Below are 17,673 nucleotides of genomic sequence, written 5' to 3'. Positions count from 1 at the left end.
TCTAATCTATGTCACTATCAGTTCAGTTCAGTTCAGTCACTCAGTCGTGTCCGACTCTTTGCGACCCCATGAATCGTAGCATGCCAGGCCTCCCTGTCCATCACCAACTCCCGGAGTTCACCCAAACTCACGTCCATTGAGTCGGTGATGCCATTCAGCCATCTCATCCTCTGTCATCCCCTTCTCCTCCTGCCCCCAATCCCTCCTAGCATCAGAGTCTTTTCCAATGAGTCAACTCTTTGATTAGACTTTCACCCCCACCATTATCCTCAAACTGCTCAATCCTCATTCTGCTTCACATACCAGCAGCAGGTTTTAATAGAATTGATTATTCCTCTCTGAAACCTTTTCTTGCCATATAGGACATACTACATTTTAGTTTTACTGCTATTTCATTTGCTGCGTCTCAATATTCTTTGCTGGATCATCCTTATCTTTTTGGCCTGTGGACATTGGAATGTCACAATACTCCATTCTTTTACTTCTTGCCTTTTCTTTCTGAACCTCTGCTTTTGATCTTAGCATCACTGAATTTATGTGCCTGTTATAGAGTGACAAGAGTAAAATGTATATACCTAACTTAGATCACTCCCCTAAACTCTGATTCCTTACTCATCTCCACTTGGATTTATAACAGTTACGTCAAAATTCAGATGTCATAAAATCAGCTCTCAATCTTTCCTTGGTAAACTGGCTCTCCCAACATTTCTCCATTGTAGTTAATATGAATAGCATCCTTCCAATAAATATTAATAGCAAGTAATTTAATTAATAAAAGTAGAAAGCAAATACAGGATAGACAATGTCAAAGCTGGTTGTTTAAAAAGTATAATATATATGAAATGGATATGTGAAATATATATAGAGATACCATATATATGTACATGAATATACATATAGATAGATCACACACACATACTGAACATATAAACAAATCATATCTGTGAATTAAAAAGAGGATATCACAAAAGATCAAGAGATATTAAACTCTTAATAAAAAATGCATTAACAATAACTTTATTCCAAACAAATTTAATATTTTTAAATGGCTATATATTTGTATAGAAAACTCAATTCACAGAAACTGACAGAAAATGAAATTAAAATTCTGAATAGCATTACAACTGTAAGAATTAATAAGAAAAGTTTCCATATCAGAGGGCTGCGATGGTAAAGCATGTCACATAGGACTCCTCCTGAAACATTCATCACTACTGAATCCATGGTGACAAGGAAGCATCACAGATCATATAAGAAAACAAACCACAGTACTATAGGATTGTTCAATTTTTCTTCAGCTTATTTACATTGATTTTATCTCATTCAAATTTTTAGCAGATACACATTTTTTTTTTACTGTAGTCTAAGTTTCTTTTTAGCATTATTGATATTATCTGAAGGAAGAAGTTGATTGTGACTGAATGGTAGAAGTTTTCTACATTCAAAAATATATGAACAAGCACTGAAACTATCACAACATTGTTAATCAGCTACACCCCCATACAAAATGTTTTTGGTATTAAAAAAAATAAAATTAAAGAAAAAATATGCAAGCAAGCATGGACTTAGAGTCTTTCCTTCATGGAGCTATTACAAAACAAGACAAATCTCTCTCCTAGAATGAATATAAACTATAGACATCGTGTGGTAAATCTTTTCACATTTTAAAATTATTTTGTGAATATTCATCTGTGTGTACTCTAATTGGGCAAGAATTTTTAGGGAGTTTGGAAATTTAAAATGTATCAAAGCACATATGATCATACAGATAAAATATGGCACATGTCTCTATTACTAAATTTTATACATCTCTACATCTGTAGCAATAAAACATAATTCACTATTTTTATGTGTATCTTGCTACAATGGTCTGAATAATAACTGGATATAAATTTAAAAAAAAAACATAACTTTTAGTCAAAAAGAAACAATTATTTAGACCTCCATGTTATCCTGACCTCATGATAACCTCAGTGAGAATATATGGGCAAAAATGAGAAGTGCTGCTGATACGACTAGGAGTCAGAAGTAATCTATGTGTTAGTAAAACCTGTAATATTTCTCTTCCACTTTCAGAACTGAAACATGATCAGATCTGGCTCAGTCTATTGCTGCATTCCAGATGTTAACAGAGTTAGTGTGCTATCACCCTCTTAATCACCTTTCACTAAAGAAAGAAGTCCGTGATTGGTCACCTCAGGCAATTGCTGTCACTAAGGGTTAGTTTCACATATAAGAAACTGGGTGTTTTTGAATGGTTGAAAGTTTGTCCCATCTTTATATGGCATTAAAATCCTATGCAATGTCATTCATTCAAAGTTCTAACATTTGAGATAGCTTATACCACTCTGTTGGATTATATTTCATTTTTGAATCAGCTAGGAAATGTTACTTATATTCATTTTATAATACAAAATTGCAAGAGCCAAAAATTCATAACCCATCTGTTATGAACTACCAAGTATTCCTGGAGAATGGCTGAGAATGAGCATACTATGGTCTGGTCATTACAGAATGTCAAGTGATCAAGGGAAGTGTGCGTGTGTGTGTTTAAAAGGAAGTTTTCTTTTTTAATGCTTTTGATTTTGTTATGTATTTGAAGTAGACAAAAATGTTTAAATGAACGCATCACTATCCAAAATTTTGGAATCTGTACTATACATATACTTAACATAGTATTTGTAACCTACAGATGTAAAGTGAAAATGTAAGCCTTATACTCATTGAAAATAAAAGGTAAAAATGGTAGAGGATATGAGACTGAAAACTACTATGTTGGGAAAGCAAAACCTTGAATACTCATTGATTGTTAAACTACAAAACAAGAGAAAATAGGGAAGTATTGAACTAAGTGACACAAGAACAGATGATCTAGAATGTGATGGGTCAATGGTGGGCTAGAGCTACTGAGAGATTTTGATGGAAGTTGAGACTGAATTTAAAAAAAGACTAAAAAACAATGGAATGGTAAAACAAAATTTTACAAATGATAAGGATTGCAGTTTAATTTATTAGAAGTTACTTTAACCACTAGAGTTCTTGAACAAAAGACTGTGGGATAAAAATGGTTACTTCTGAAAAATACATTTTAGAGATTTTATGCAACATAGATTTCCAAGGATAAGAAAGTCATTTACGAAATGTTTAGACATGCGACTGTATAATCCTGAAAACTAGAGTCTGAATTTTTTTATAATCAATTTATCTTTGTTTGGGAAAATATCTTGCAATCTTTCTATGAATTGCATGAGGGAGTTTGGAGAAATGGGCTCTGAGAAACCAAGGCAGAAAAGATATTTGCTACAAAGCTAGAGTCTAGTCTGGGAAAATGGCCAAGAGTCTTCAGGACCAAAAAGTATCTAACATAGATTCTTCATCTGCTTGTAGTGCTATCTGCAAAATCTTTTATTTCTGCAAATTTTAACAAAGCATGAAGTGAAAATATGTGGGAGTAGAAGGTGCTTTGCAGCATCCATTTATTCAGTTCAGTTCAGTTCAGTCTCTCAGTCGTGTCCGACTCTTTGCAACCCCATGTACTGCAGCACGTCGAGTCCGTGATGCCATGCAACAATTTCATCCTCTGCTGTCCCCTTCTCCACCCGCCATCAATCTTTCTCAGCATCAGGGTCTTTTCAAAAGAGTAAGTTCTTCGCATCAGGTGGCCAAAGTACTGGACTTTCAGCTTCAGCATCAGTCCTTCCGATGAATATTCAGGATTGATTTCCTTTAGGATTGAGTGGTTTGATCTTCTTGTAGTCCAAGGGACTCTCAAGAGTTCTCTCCAACACCTCAGTTCAAAAGCATCAATTGTTTGGCGCTCAGCTTTCTTTACAGTCCAAAACTCACATCCATACATGACTACTGGAAAAACCATAGCTTTGACTAGATGGACCTTTGTTGGCAAAGTAATGTCTCTGTTTTTTAATACGCTGTCTAGGTTGATCATAACTTTTCTTCCAAGGAGCAAGCGTCTTTTGATTTCATGGCTGCAGTTATCATCTGCAGTGATTTTGAAGCCCCCAAAATAAAGCTTCTCACTGTTTCCATTGTTTCCCCATCTATTTGCCCTGAAGTGATTGGACCAGATGCCATGACGTTAGTTTTCTGATTATTGCGTTTTAAACCAACTTTTTCAATCTCCTCTTTCACTTTCATCAAGAGGCTCTTTAGTTTTTCTTCACTTTCTGCCAGAAGGGTGGTGTCATCTGCATATCAGAGGTTATTGATAATTCTCCGGGCAATCTTGACTCCAGCTTGTGCTTCATTGAGACTGCATTTCACATGATGTACTCCGCATATAAGTTAAATAAGCAGGGTGACAATATACAGCCTTGATGTACTCCTTTCCCAATTTGTAACCAGTCTGTTATTCCAGGTCCAGTTCTAACTATTGCTCCTTGATGTGATGCAGATTTCTCAGGATGCAGGTCAGGTGGTCTGGTATTCCCATCTCTTTCAGAATTTTCCATAGTTTGTTGTGATCCACACTGTCAAAGGCTTTGGCATATTCAATAGAACAGAAGTAGACCTTTTTCTGGAACTCTTTTACTTTTTCAATGATCCAGCATATGCTGGAAATTTGAACTCTGGTTGCTCTGCCATTTCTAAATCCAGGTTGAACATCTGGAAGTTCACAGTTCACATATTGTTGAAGCCTGGCTTGGAGGATTTTGAGCATTACTTTGCTAGCATGTGAGATGAGTGCAATTGTGTGGTAGTTTGAGCATTCTTTGACATTGTCTTTCTTTGGGATATGAATGAAAACTGACCTTCTCCAGTCCTGTGGCCACTGCTGAGTTTCCAAATTTGCTGGCATACTAAGTACAGCATTTAAATAGCATCATCTTTTAGGAGTTGAAGTAGCTCAACTGGAATTTCATCACCTCCACAAGCTTTGTTCATAGTGATGTTTCCTAAGACCCACTTGACTTCACATTCCAGGATGTCTGGCTCTAGGTGAGTGATCACACCATCATGAATATCTGGGTCGTGAAGATCTATTTTTGTACAGTTCTTCTGTGTATTCTTGCCACCTCTTCTTAATATCTTCTGCTTCTGTTAGGTCCATACCATTTCTGTCCTTTATTGTGCCCATCTTTGTATGAAATATTCTCTTGGCATCTCTAATTTTCTTGAAGAGAGCTCTAGTCTTTCCCATTCTATTGTTTTCTTCTATTTCTTTGCATTGATCACTGAGGAAGTCTTTCTTATCTCTCCTTGCTATTCTTTGGAACTCTGCATTCAAATGGGTATATCCTTCCTTTTCTCCTTTGCCTTTCACTTCTCTTCTTTTCTCAGCTATTTGTAAGGCCTCATCAGACAACCATTTTGCCATTTTGTATTACATTTTCTTGGGAATGGTCTTGACCAGTTACTGCTGTACAATGTCATGAACCTCCATCTATAGTTCTTCAGGCACTGTGCCTATCAGATCTAATCCCTTGAATCTGTTTGTCACTTCTACTGTATAATTGTAAGGGGTTTCATTTAGGTCATACCGAGTGAATGACCTAGTGGTTTGCTAGTGGTTTTCCCTACTTTCTTCAATTTACATCTGAATTTGGCAATAAGGAGTTCAAGATTTGAGCCATAGTCAGCTCCCTCTCTTGTTTTTGCTGACTGTATAGAGCTCTTCCATCTTTGGCTACAAAGAATATTATCAATCTGATTTCATTATTGACCATCTGGTGACGTCCATGTGTAGAATCTTCTCTTGTGTTTTTGGAAGAGGGCGTTTGCTATTACCAGTGAGTTCTCTTGGCAAAACTCTGTTAGCCTTTGCCCTGCTTCTTTTGTACTCCAAGGCCAAATTTGCCTGTGACTTCAGGTATCTCTTGACTTCCTACTTTTGCCTTCCACTCCCCTATAATGAAAAGACATCTTTTTTGGGTGTTAGTTCTAGAAGGTCTTGTAGGTCTTCATAGAACCTTTCAACTTCATCATCTTCAGCATTACCATTTGGGGCATGGATTTGCATTACTATGATACTGAATGGTTTGCCTTGGAAATGAACAGAGATCATTCCATCATTTTTGATACTGCATCCAAGTACAGCATTTCAGACTCTTCTGTTGACTAGGAGGGCTACCCCATTTCTTCTAAGGGATTCTTGCCCACAGTAGTAGGTTTAATGGTCATCTGAGTTAAATTCATCCATTCCAGCCCATTTTAGTTCACTGATTTCTAAAATGCTGATGTTTACTCTTGCTATCTCCTGTTTGACCACCACCAGTTTACCTTGATTCATGGACCTAACATTCCAGGTTCCTAAACAATATTGTTCTTTACAGCATCAGACTTTACTTCTGTCACAAGTCATATCCACAACTGGGTGCTGCTTTTGCTTTGGCTCTGTCTCTTCATTCTTTCTGGAGTTATTTCTCCACTGTTCTCCAGTAGCAAATTGGGCACCTTCCAACCTGGGGAGTTCATCTTTCAGTGTCCTATCTTTTTGCATTTTCATAGTTTTCACGAGGTTCTCAAGGCAAGAATGCTGAAGTGGTTTGCCATTCCCTTCTCCAGTGGACCATGTTTTTGTCAGAACTCTCCACCATGATCCATTCTTCTTAGGTGGCCCTTCAGGGCATGGCTCATAGTTTCACTGAGTCAGACAAGGCTGCGATCCATGTGATCAGTTTGATTAGTCTTCTGTGATTTGGTTCTCATTCTGTCTGCCCTCTGGTGGATAAGGATCAGAGGCCTATGGAAGCTTTCTGATGGGAGAGATTGACTGAGGGGGAAACTGGGTCTTGTTCTGATGGGCAGGGCCATGCTCAGTAAATCTTTAATCCAATTTTCTGTTAATGGGTGGGGCTGTGTTCCCTCCCTGTTGTTTGACCTGAGCCCAAGCTATGGTGGAGGTAATGAAGATAACGGCAACCTCCTTCAAAGGGTCCTGTGTATGCAGTACCACACTCAGTGCCCCTGACCCTGCAGCAGGCCACTGCTGACCTACATGAGCATGATGGCTAGATATCATCTCAACTTAAACAATTAAGCAAAAGCATCATAAATAAAATGAAGACATTTTTCAGTCCGGTAGATAGCAATTGCTTTACGTATAGAAAAAAAGTGAGTACCTATCTTATAACAAATTATTCCACAAATTAATATTAAAAGGGAATACATATAAAAATGGTGGGGAAATGTTTTAAAATTTTCACAGAAGAAAAATATATTATTATAAAATGGCTAATAAAAATTTGAAGTGACATTTAGGTTTTTTAGTGATGTAATTTCTTTTAATGATAAGGAAAAAATAAATAAAATATTATAGCTATTATTCTCAAAGAGATGAACAGGGGCATTTTGTACAGAATTGGCAGGATTACAGATAGTCTTTATGCAATGCTATGGTTTTGATAATGATTAAATATTAAAATATCCTGCTGACTTCAAAACCATAAATAAGAGGGACATTATTACCAATTCTACATAAATCAAAAGACTTATACAAGAGCACTTTGAATAATTGTTAGTCAGTCATGTCTGACTTTTTGTGACCCCATAAACTGAAGCCTACCAGGCTCCTCTGTCCATGGAGTTCTTCAGACAAGAAATCTGGAGTGGATAGCCATTCCCTTCTCCAGGAGATCTTCCTAACCCAGGGATTGAACTTGAGTCTCCTGCACTGCAGACAGATTCTTTATGGTCTGAGCCACCCATGGACATCTATCTACATGCCACTTCTTATTGCTCAATTCCTATAAAAACATATATACTTAACTTACCCTATCAAATTGACTCATTGGTCTTTACTCAAATTCATTACTTTTCTCAAATGCATATATGGAAAATTTAGTATTTAAAAAACATTATTTCACTTAGTTCAAGTTGCAGAAGGAAGGGTAAGCATAATTTAAAATGAGAAAAATTATGTATGCTAAGTCACTTCAGTCGTGTCCAACTCTTTGCGACTCTATGGACTTTAGCCCGCCAGGCTCCTCTGTCCATTGGATTCTCCAGGCAAGAATACTAGAGTGGGTTGCCATTCCCTCCTCCAGAGGATCTTCCTGATCCAGGGATCAAACCTGCATCTTCTGCATCTCCTGCATTGCAGGCAGATTCTTTACCCCTGAGCCACCGAGGAAGCTCTGATACAAATTATAGAAGTTTTCAAAAAACAGAACAGGACTAGAAAGCTACTCAAAATTATTTGCGTTAGTATTAAGGCTTTCAGTCTATGTTGGTCAGGTAATGAGTAGACATTAAGTAGACTTTCCAGGTTGCCCAGTCGTAAAGAATCTGCCTGCAGTGCAGAGAAGCGGGAGTTGTGGGTTGGATCCCTGCATTAGGAAGACACCCTGGAGGGGAAAATGGCAACTCACTACAGTATTCTTGCTTAGAAAATCCCATGAACAGAGGAGGTTGGCAGGCTATATAATCTACGAAATCACAAAGAGTCAAACAGGAATGAACACACACACACACACAAACGTCCTCCTCTGAGATGCAGACAGACTGCCATCACCATAAAGAACTGGCCCATATTTGAGAACTGTGTTCATTGTGTTGTTAAAAGTAATCTTACCGTTAAAGGTGAATGGATTTTAAAATCTTTGGGATTCTGAACCGTTCATAGGTTTCATTATGGCACTTCATATAGGCTATAATTAGCAGAGAGCTCTAAATTAATAGAAAAAAATCCTACCCAAGTGCATAATTTTACATTGTAAACCATTTAGCAGTTACGCTAGAGCCCATTTAAAGGCAGCTTTAAATGGCCCATGGCTGGTTTCCAGGATAAATAAATTAAAATTTGGTTGTTAAACGATGTTAAGAGTTAAAAACAATTTCAATGAAAAGCATTGGTGGACTCAGCACTACTGAGGGCTTTTTGTTTTGTTTTTTAATTTTCTATAGGCAATTTGAATGTGACAATACTTGAGTAACAATTTGAACACTAAAAAGTGATGGTTCTAGAGTCATTTAATTTACATTTATCTATCCCTTTACATTTGTACGGCTTAAAAAAATCATAATCTATTAGTAACTTGACTAGAAACATAAATGGCAACAAAGGACCACAAGTACTTTCATTCTCATTTTGTATTCCGTTTGCTTTCATTTTTCCACTATGTTCCTGTTCTTGATATCTAAATGAAGATAACTTTTCTCTATTACCTTGATTTATTAGAAATTGCTGAAAAAATTATAGTATCTAGTGAGTCAGTATTAAGTCATTATTGTTTTAAATGCCTTGTTTCCCTCTACTATGAGAGAGAATACATTTGAACCTGGCAATAGTGTTTCCTTCACAAAATCTCTGCCAGCTAAAGTACTACAGGCTAGCTTCATTCAGTCCTTTTGGTTATTCCTACTTTCCAGGAAAGGTGTTTTAATTGTGGCTTCTGGCTAGTCTTCCACTGCATGAAAAAAATCAAACAGTAGACTACATTACTTCCCTGAGCATTCAAGTTTCATAAAACATGCATGTCTAAGAAAATATGAAGGGAAATTTTATGTTTCCAGAGCTCATTGCAGCTTTTCAGTATAAACTACCGTTTTTCAGTTGGCTTCTTTATAAATGCTAACTAGTCTTTTAAAGCCAAATTAATTGTATTAATTAAAAATCCAAATTGAGTACATTAAAACCCCCTAAAATATTTTTACTAGTAAAGAAATTAATCATATTTTACTATAATTGAATTCATAGTAACTATTGCAAATCCTTATTGACCAGAGACCACTGTTCTGAAACTGTGCGTAAATAAATATTTTCAAATTTTTGATTATTATTTAGCAGTAATATAAAATGATACCATCTTTAATAAGTAGAAATAAATTATAAAAATGAAGCCAGTCTAGTTTCAGGTATTATTATATTAATTATTGAATATTCCATCTTTTCCCTTTTTCACGTATTTTATTGGCTCACATAAAATTCTAGTAGTTTAATGACTGATACCTTTTGAAAGTAATGTCTTAATCAAACACTGCTCCCTTTTACATGTGGGACTGGGGGTGGGAAATCATTGTTCAAAAACAGATGAATGACCTCATTTAAACTCTCACCAAATATTTTTGCCTTTGCATTTCTTCATTAGATCCAGATGTTACAGTACTAACTGCCTATAGCCATTTACACTAATAATCCATGAATTGAGATTTTTTTGCTAATAATATAGCAAGCTAAGTTTTTATTGTCATTTTTACTTAAAATGGTAGAAGAGATGGAGGATGATGGCAATTCTCAGTCCACATAGTAGCCTATTTCCAAACCTCCCTCTTTGAGTGATACCATCCATTAGGAAGTAATGGGCAAGATATTGTTCTTTCAAAACTTCACTGAGTCATGTGATTTAAAAAGAAAGATTGAAGGACATATTTTACTGACGTATGCAATTGATCAACATGAGAGCAAATGCTCAATAATTTATTACTTAGTCACAACACTAAACAAAGATCACATTATAAAAATGACATTACTCATAAATTAAATATATTTATATGTATTTCCATACATATGTGTATAAGAGGAATATGTGGTATGACTTCTTACAGAAGACTAAAGTTACTGTACTTCCCATGTTAGTATTCCTATTTAGATGGTATCAAATGGACACCGTACTCATTTATCAAAATTAGTAGTGTCTTATTTTTTAATGCATGCTTTTAAATAAATGACAGCCACCTGTGGTCTTTACCATAATCCTTCCCAATGAAAACTTTCAATTTTTCTGAGACCTGCTGTTTCTATGGAGACTTTAATCTGCTAAGATATTTTCCGATTTCATCTTAGTCTGGGTAGTATTTATTTTTCTACATCTTAGTTTCATTATAATGACTGACTTTCTTTGCTTTCTGTCTTGCTAATATTTTTTTTTTTTGAAATTTGATGCCAACTGTTCCCCATCTATTTTTTTAATCCTAGTCAGAATGGCACCAGCAACCAGGAGACCTCCACAGAATTACACCTTAAATAAAAGCTATTAATTTGGATGTTTCTTTCCACTTGATGACACCTTTCTTACTTTGGAAATTTAATAACATTTACCATAATAATCTACTGACAATATAATAAAATGCTATTATATATAATAGAGACAGTTGATATTCATATCTGATTAGTATCTATATCACAGCAGTTATATTTTATTCAAATAGAAAATCTGAATTATTGTAAAAGTTAAAAATTAATAGAAAAATTAACAGAGACTGTTGATTAGCATTATATGGAGACAGATTTTGTTAATTTGTTAATGTATTTGGTTTTTTACCTATTCTTCAAAAAGAATGAATTTACACATTATAAAAGAGAGAGTAAAGTATAAGGTTTGACATTGGTGGGACTTCTTAGGTGGTCCAGTGGATAAGACTTGGTGCTTCCTCTGCAGAAGGAACGGGTTTAATCTCTGATTGGGGGAGCTAAGATCCTGCATGCCACCCAGTGTGGCCAAAAAAAAAAAAAAAGATTTGGCATTGTTGTCAAGGGGTTTTCAACATTGTTACTTAAAATAAATCATTAATAATTTTAGAGAGTATATGTAAAATACAAGGTAACAGTTTCTCTAAGATTTATAATGGAAAAGATTATCATATGTTAAGCATCAAAGAAGACTGCACAAATGTCTAAAATCCTGACTTGTGTTATATATTGAAAATCAAAATGAAAAGAGTTCAAAGATGACAAATTGTCTTAAGAAAGCATAAAGAAAGATATGGCATGAGAAGTACCAGTGCATATATCCTTCAAAATTGTATTCATTCTATTGTCTGGAAACAACTGAAGAAAAGAGAATGTGCAAGCAATTATTAGAAATAAAATGAATTTTCCCAACAACACACTTCTATTATAGAGGACAGCATTTATCAGGAACTTACTCTACGCTAGGTACTATTACAGGCATGTTAACTGAATTCATATGCACAGTAATTTATGAAGTAGGCATTACACTCCATTTTAAAGATGAGGAAACTATCCAAACAATTTAAGTCACTTATCATAAACTACCCAGATAATTCTATCCTAGAAAGGCTGACTCCAGAGCCCATATTCTTATCTACTGCACTATACTTGCCCTAAGCCCTACTTCTTACCTCCCACCATTGACAGAATATTTTGGATTGGCTGGAATGAAATTATATTTTCTTAGAATATAGTGTGAATAGGAGCTGATATCCCAATTTCCTTCTCTCTATATGCTTCAATTATTCCATGTCCCTTTTATAAACAACTGTATTTCTCAGTCTTACTTATGGTTTACTTTAGTGGAGCATTTGTTTTCTATCTTTTTCTCTAAAACAAGTGTTTTTAAGAGTCAAAATTATTTTTTAAATACTCAGTTCAATTCAGTCGCTCAGTCATGTCCGACTCTTTGCGACCCCATGAATCGCAGCACACCAGGCCTCCCTGTCCATCACCATCTCCTGGAGTTCACTCAGACTCACATCCACCGAGTCAGTGATGCCATCCAGCCTTCTCCTCCTGCCCCCGATCCCTCCCAGCATCAGAGTCTTTTCCAATGAGTCAACTCTTCGCATGAGGTGGCCAAAGTACTGGAGCTTCAGCTTTAGCATCATTCCTTCCAAAGAAATCCCAGGGTTGATTTCCTTCAGAATGGACTGGTTGGATCTCCTTGCAGTCCAAGGGACTCTCAAGAGTCTTCTCCAACACCACAGTTCAAAAGCATCAATTCTTTAGTGCTCAGCCTTCTTCACAGTCCAACTCTCACATCCATACATGACCACAGGAAAAACCACAGCCTTGACTGCTGCTGCTGCTGCTTCTAAGTCACTTCAGTCGTGTCCGACTCTGTGTGACCCCATAGACGGCAGCCCACCAGGCTCCACCGTCCCTGGGATTCTCCAAGCAAGAACACTGGAGTGGGGTGCCATTGCCTTCTCCAATGCATGAAAGTGAAAAGTGAAAGCAAAGTCACTCAGTCGCATCCGACCCTCAGTGACCCCATGGACTGCAGCCCACCAGGCTCCTCCATCCATGGGATTCTCCAGGCAAGAGTACTGGAGTGGGGTGCCATTGCCTTCTCCATAGCCTTGACTAGACGGACCTTAGGCGGCAAAGTAATGTCTCTGCTTTTGAATATACTATCTAGGTTGGTTCTAACTTTTCTTCCAAGGAGTAAGCATCTTTTAATTTCATGGCTGCAATCACCATCTGCAGTGATTTTGGAGCCCCCAAAATAAAAGTCTGACACTGTTTCCACTATTTCCCCACCTATTTTCCATGAAGTGATGGGACCAGATGCCATGATCTTTGTTTTCTGAATGTTGAGCTTCAAGCCAACTTTTTCTCTCTCCTCTTTCACTTTCATCAAGAAGCTTTTTAGTTCTTCTTCACTTTCTGCCATAAGGGTGGTGTCATCTGCATATCTGAGGTTATTGATATTTCTCCCAGCAATCTTGATTCCAGCTTGTGTTTCTTCCAGTCCAGCGTTTCTCATGATGTATTCTGCATATAAGTTAAATAAGCAGGGTGACAATATACAGCCCTGACGTACTCCTTTTCCTATTTGGAACCAGTCTGTTGTTCCATGTCCAGTTCTAACTGGTTCTTCCTGACCTGCATACAGAGTTTTCCACAGTTTATTGTGATCCACACAGTAAATACTCAGAAATACTAGAAATCCTCATTTCCAAGTAGAATTCACATATCCATACATAAGGTTCTCAGCTGCATACTCCTCCCCATCAATTAATACAAATGTTTGACTATTGTAATCAATCATATTTATTATTGAGAGCCTCAAAATTTATGTAATCCGTTGATAACAAAGATTTTATAATTCAATTAGTCCCCAGAAATTTATATTTAATATATTAAAGTCATAAAGTAGGCTGGTAATTTTAAAAACACTTTAATTTACTAATGCCACATATTTAGCATTTACATAATATGAGTAATTATAAATAAGTTAAATAAATAATAATATTTGAACTTTTATTTTCATATCTTATGATCACTTTAAAATTTCTATTAAATAAAAAATTGCTTGATTTCCAAATGGATGGCCAATTTATCACATAAGGAGTTAGATGTAAAAACAGGAAAAGAAAAAATTTTACTGTAAACGTTCCATCTTCTTTATGCCTAATCAATGAAAATTTATCACATTAAAACTTACATAATTTAGTTTAATATCAAAAGTAAAACAGGAATGCTATTTACTGAAAACCATATTTTTTAAATGAAGCTCTACTATTCACTAAGAATATTACATATTGAGATCTGTAACTGGCTATTTTGAAAGTAGGAGTACATATATACTATGCAGTTCTAGGAGCATTTATGTAATGAATATAACTTCAATATTTATTGTGTAAGTCCAACAATCACTTTCCAAATTTCAGTCAACTAAGATGAAAATGATGTGCTAATTAAAGAAATATAAATGTGTAATAAGAAGCAGTAATATATATATGTATTTATTGTGCATCTGTTTTATTTCATTTCAAGCACCATGAGGATTTTATATGTATATAGGATGTCTCTATTTTCCTAGCCCTACACTGTCTACCAAACACTATACTTGCATTTTTATTTACTTCCTGGTTTATATTTTCCTCCGCATTTCCTTTGGCCTACAGCTAAATCTTATATTGTTGAAAATCAGAATTAGAAACTTGACCCTCTTTTTGACTCTGTATTCCACTTGGCATCAGTGTTCTCCCATTCACTATCCTTGTAGACATCATATCCTCATAATCTTCCTTAATTCTAGGACACCAGAAAAGATAAAGGAAACAGATTCTCCTCTCAGATTCTTCATAGCAGCCAGTACCACTGACACTTTAAATTGTGCAGTCATACTGATTTGGAACTTCTGAACTGCAAAATTATAGGAGGATCGATTTCTATTGTTTTAAGCTACTAAAAGTATGATGACGTTGCAGTAGAGATAATACAGTCCAAGCACAGAGTCCAGATAATTTTCTGGGATGAAGTTCAGAGAAGGAAAAAAAAAAGAGAGAGAGAGAGAGAGAGAGAAGTCACTGTGTTGATTAGGTGTCAATATCTGGGTATATTGGTTAAATAAAGCTAGATTATCTGGAGAGGGCTGCTATATAGGTGTGCAGTCCTTCTTGATATCCAGCTGCCTCTGCTATACCTATGAGGACCCTGCCTCAGAGCTGCAGTAACGAGAAGAGGCTAATTGGCTATATTATGACTCATTATCACTCCCTTAGGTGAAGAGAGATAATTCTGAGGTGTGTTCTACATTTTCTCCCAGAGTTGTTTGAATCTGCCCAATAATATAATATTTATTAGCTTTTCCCCCTTCCCTTTACTTCCCCCTTCCCAAACTGGTATTTCTGGGGATTGTTTCACAAATATAACACTTACATTCAAATTTTTATCCCTCGGTCTGCTTCTGGGAAACATCATCTAAGACACTGTAATATATCACAATTTAAAAGATTATGAATATTCACTAGATATTTTGTCAGTCATAGTTGTTACTTCCTAGGAAGATTAACTCTGGACTGGTTGAATTAAACAAAGAATATATCAAGTAGACACACAGCAGCTCACAGAATCTTTGGAAGAACTAGAGAAGAAAGATTTCAATTAAGCACTCAGGAAGAATTCCCCAAAACTGAGTAGCTATAGTAGTGATCTAGTGATAGAACTCCTGGAATTGCCAGTAGACTATAGCTGGACTGCTGTTACTTCTGCTGCCTTCTTCTACTCTAAAAAATTAATTGAACTGTAGCTACTACAGTAGCTACAGTTTGTCAGGTGGCACAGTGGTAAAGAATCTGCCTGTCAATGCAGGAGATGTGGGTTTGATCCCTGAGTTGGGAAGATCCCCTGAAGAAGGAAATGGCAACCCACTCCAGTATTCTTGCCTGGGAAATCCCATGGACAAAGGAGCTTGGTGGGCTATAGTCCATGGTGGAGCAAAGAGTTGGATACAACAGAATGACGGAGCACAGTATAACTACTAATGTTACTGATAAAATTGCCACTTCTGTACTAAGGATATAATTGTACTTACCCCGGAGCTACCCAAGAGAAAAATGTTCTGCTACTTCATGCTTCTTATGCCACTAGTTGATGAGTTAAGTATGAAGTGACTGCATTTGACCGGCAAGACAGAGTTAATGTATCTACTTTCTGACGGAAAGGGAGGCTGTGAAAATGAGTGTCTAGCAATCTCAACTTTTTAATAACAACAGGCAATTTCTACTTCCCACCAAAATTCATAAGGTGGGGAATTTCTTAACTATGAAGAGGGTCCTGATACTATTTGACCAAAAGGAATGTCAATGTTAATTAAGTTGACATTAACATTAAGTAAGAACATTACGTATCTGAAAACACATATGAGAGTTTCTGCCACCTTACAATTGCATAATTCTCTGAAACCAAACTCAAAGTTACCAGAAACAATAGAAATTTTAATCATTTACTTGACCTGATTTGGGATGCACCACCTTCATAAGAGTTAATAACTCCAACTTAATATGGTTCTAACATGCTTCCCAAACCCGATTTAAATATCAGAGGAAAACTATGGATTCTTTCTTTATTTGTATTGCATAAGGGAATATTTATTGATATTGGAAAATATTCACTTTTTAAAATGCATGTATAAGACAAGAAAAGGATTACTAATGTGTGTGATCTCTGCTTTCTCCTCTCTCTACGTGAAAAGAATTCCTCTCTGCCCAGTAGCTTTCTTTTTTTCTTTTTGAGGTATTACTCTGTATGGCATATTGTATGGAATTATCTCCCTGGAAAGGCTCATTAGTGCCGGTAAGAGATAGAGCAGGCACATCTCCTAGGCTTGGTATCCCCCAATAGCTGGTCTTATTCAAAAACTGCTTTTCAATTCTTACTTTACAGTTGCAGCTCTTGGAGAAAATGAGACATTTGCAATCGCTGCTCATAATCCCTTCATTTCACTGTGTACTTGTTACTGGACCAGTTAGGTTAGAGCAGATCTCCTGCTATTCTCAAGAAGTGAAAATATAAATGCTCTATTTTGTCTTCAAACCCTGTATTTTTCCGCAATAACTTTTGAGGGTTATCATGAGACCTTATATCAAATTTCTTATATCAAAGTCCTGATGCCTTTTCTATGGTGTCACTTTCCTTTTATCTCCCCACCTTTGCTGGTGGATAGCTCCTTCTCTCACCAAGAGAATACTGACATATCATCACATTCTAGAAGAGAAAAACTTGGCTTTATCCCATTTCTTAACCTGACACTTAAGCAAAAGCCATAAAGCAAGCCTACATAGAAATCTTAATGAAACTCTACTGAGGGATTCACATCACTATGATGATTAATTTCATATGTCATCTTGACTGAATCTTGGGATGCCCAGATAGCTGCTTAAATGTGTATTTGTGCATGTCTTCAAGGGTTTTTCCTAGAGATTAGCATCTGAATTGGTGGTCTGTGCAAAGCAGCCCAATGTGAGCAGGCATCTTTGAACCAGTTAAGGATCCAAATAAAGAACCAAAAGACAGAAGACTGCTTGACCTGGACATTGGTTTCTCCTGACCTTAGACTGGGACTTACACTATCAGTGTTTGATTCTCAGGAATTTGAACTCAGACTAGAACTTACATCTCTGTATTTCCTGGGCCTCCAATTTATAGATGGAAAATTGCAGAGTTTCTCAGCCTCCATAATTATGTGAGCCAATTCCTTTTAATAAACTAAACTCACACATTCTCTCTCTCCCCCTTCCTCCCTCTCT

Source organism: Ovis aries, chromosome 17, assembly GCF_016772045.2.
Source record: "Ovis aries strain OAR_USU_Benz2616 breed Rambouillet chromosome 17, ARS-UI_Ramb_v3.0, whole genome shotgun sequence".
Classification (NCBI taxonomy): Eukaryota; Metazoa; Chordata; class Mammalia; order Artiodactyla; family Bovidae; genus Ovis; species Ovis aries.
The sequence above is the reverse complement of the archived record's forward strand: the minus strand, read 5'-3'. Positions refer to the sequence as shown.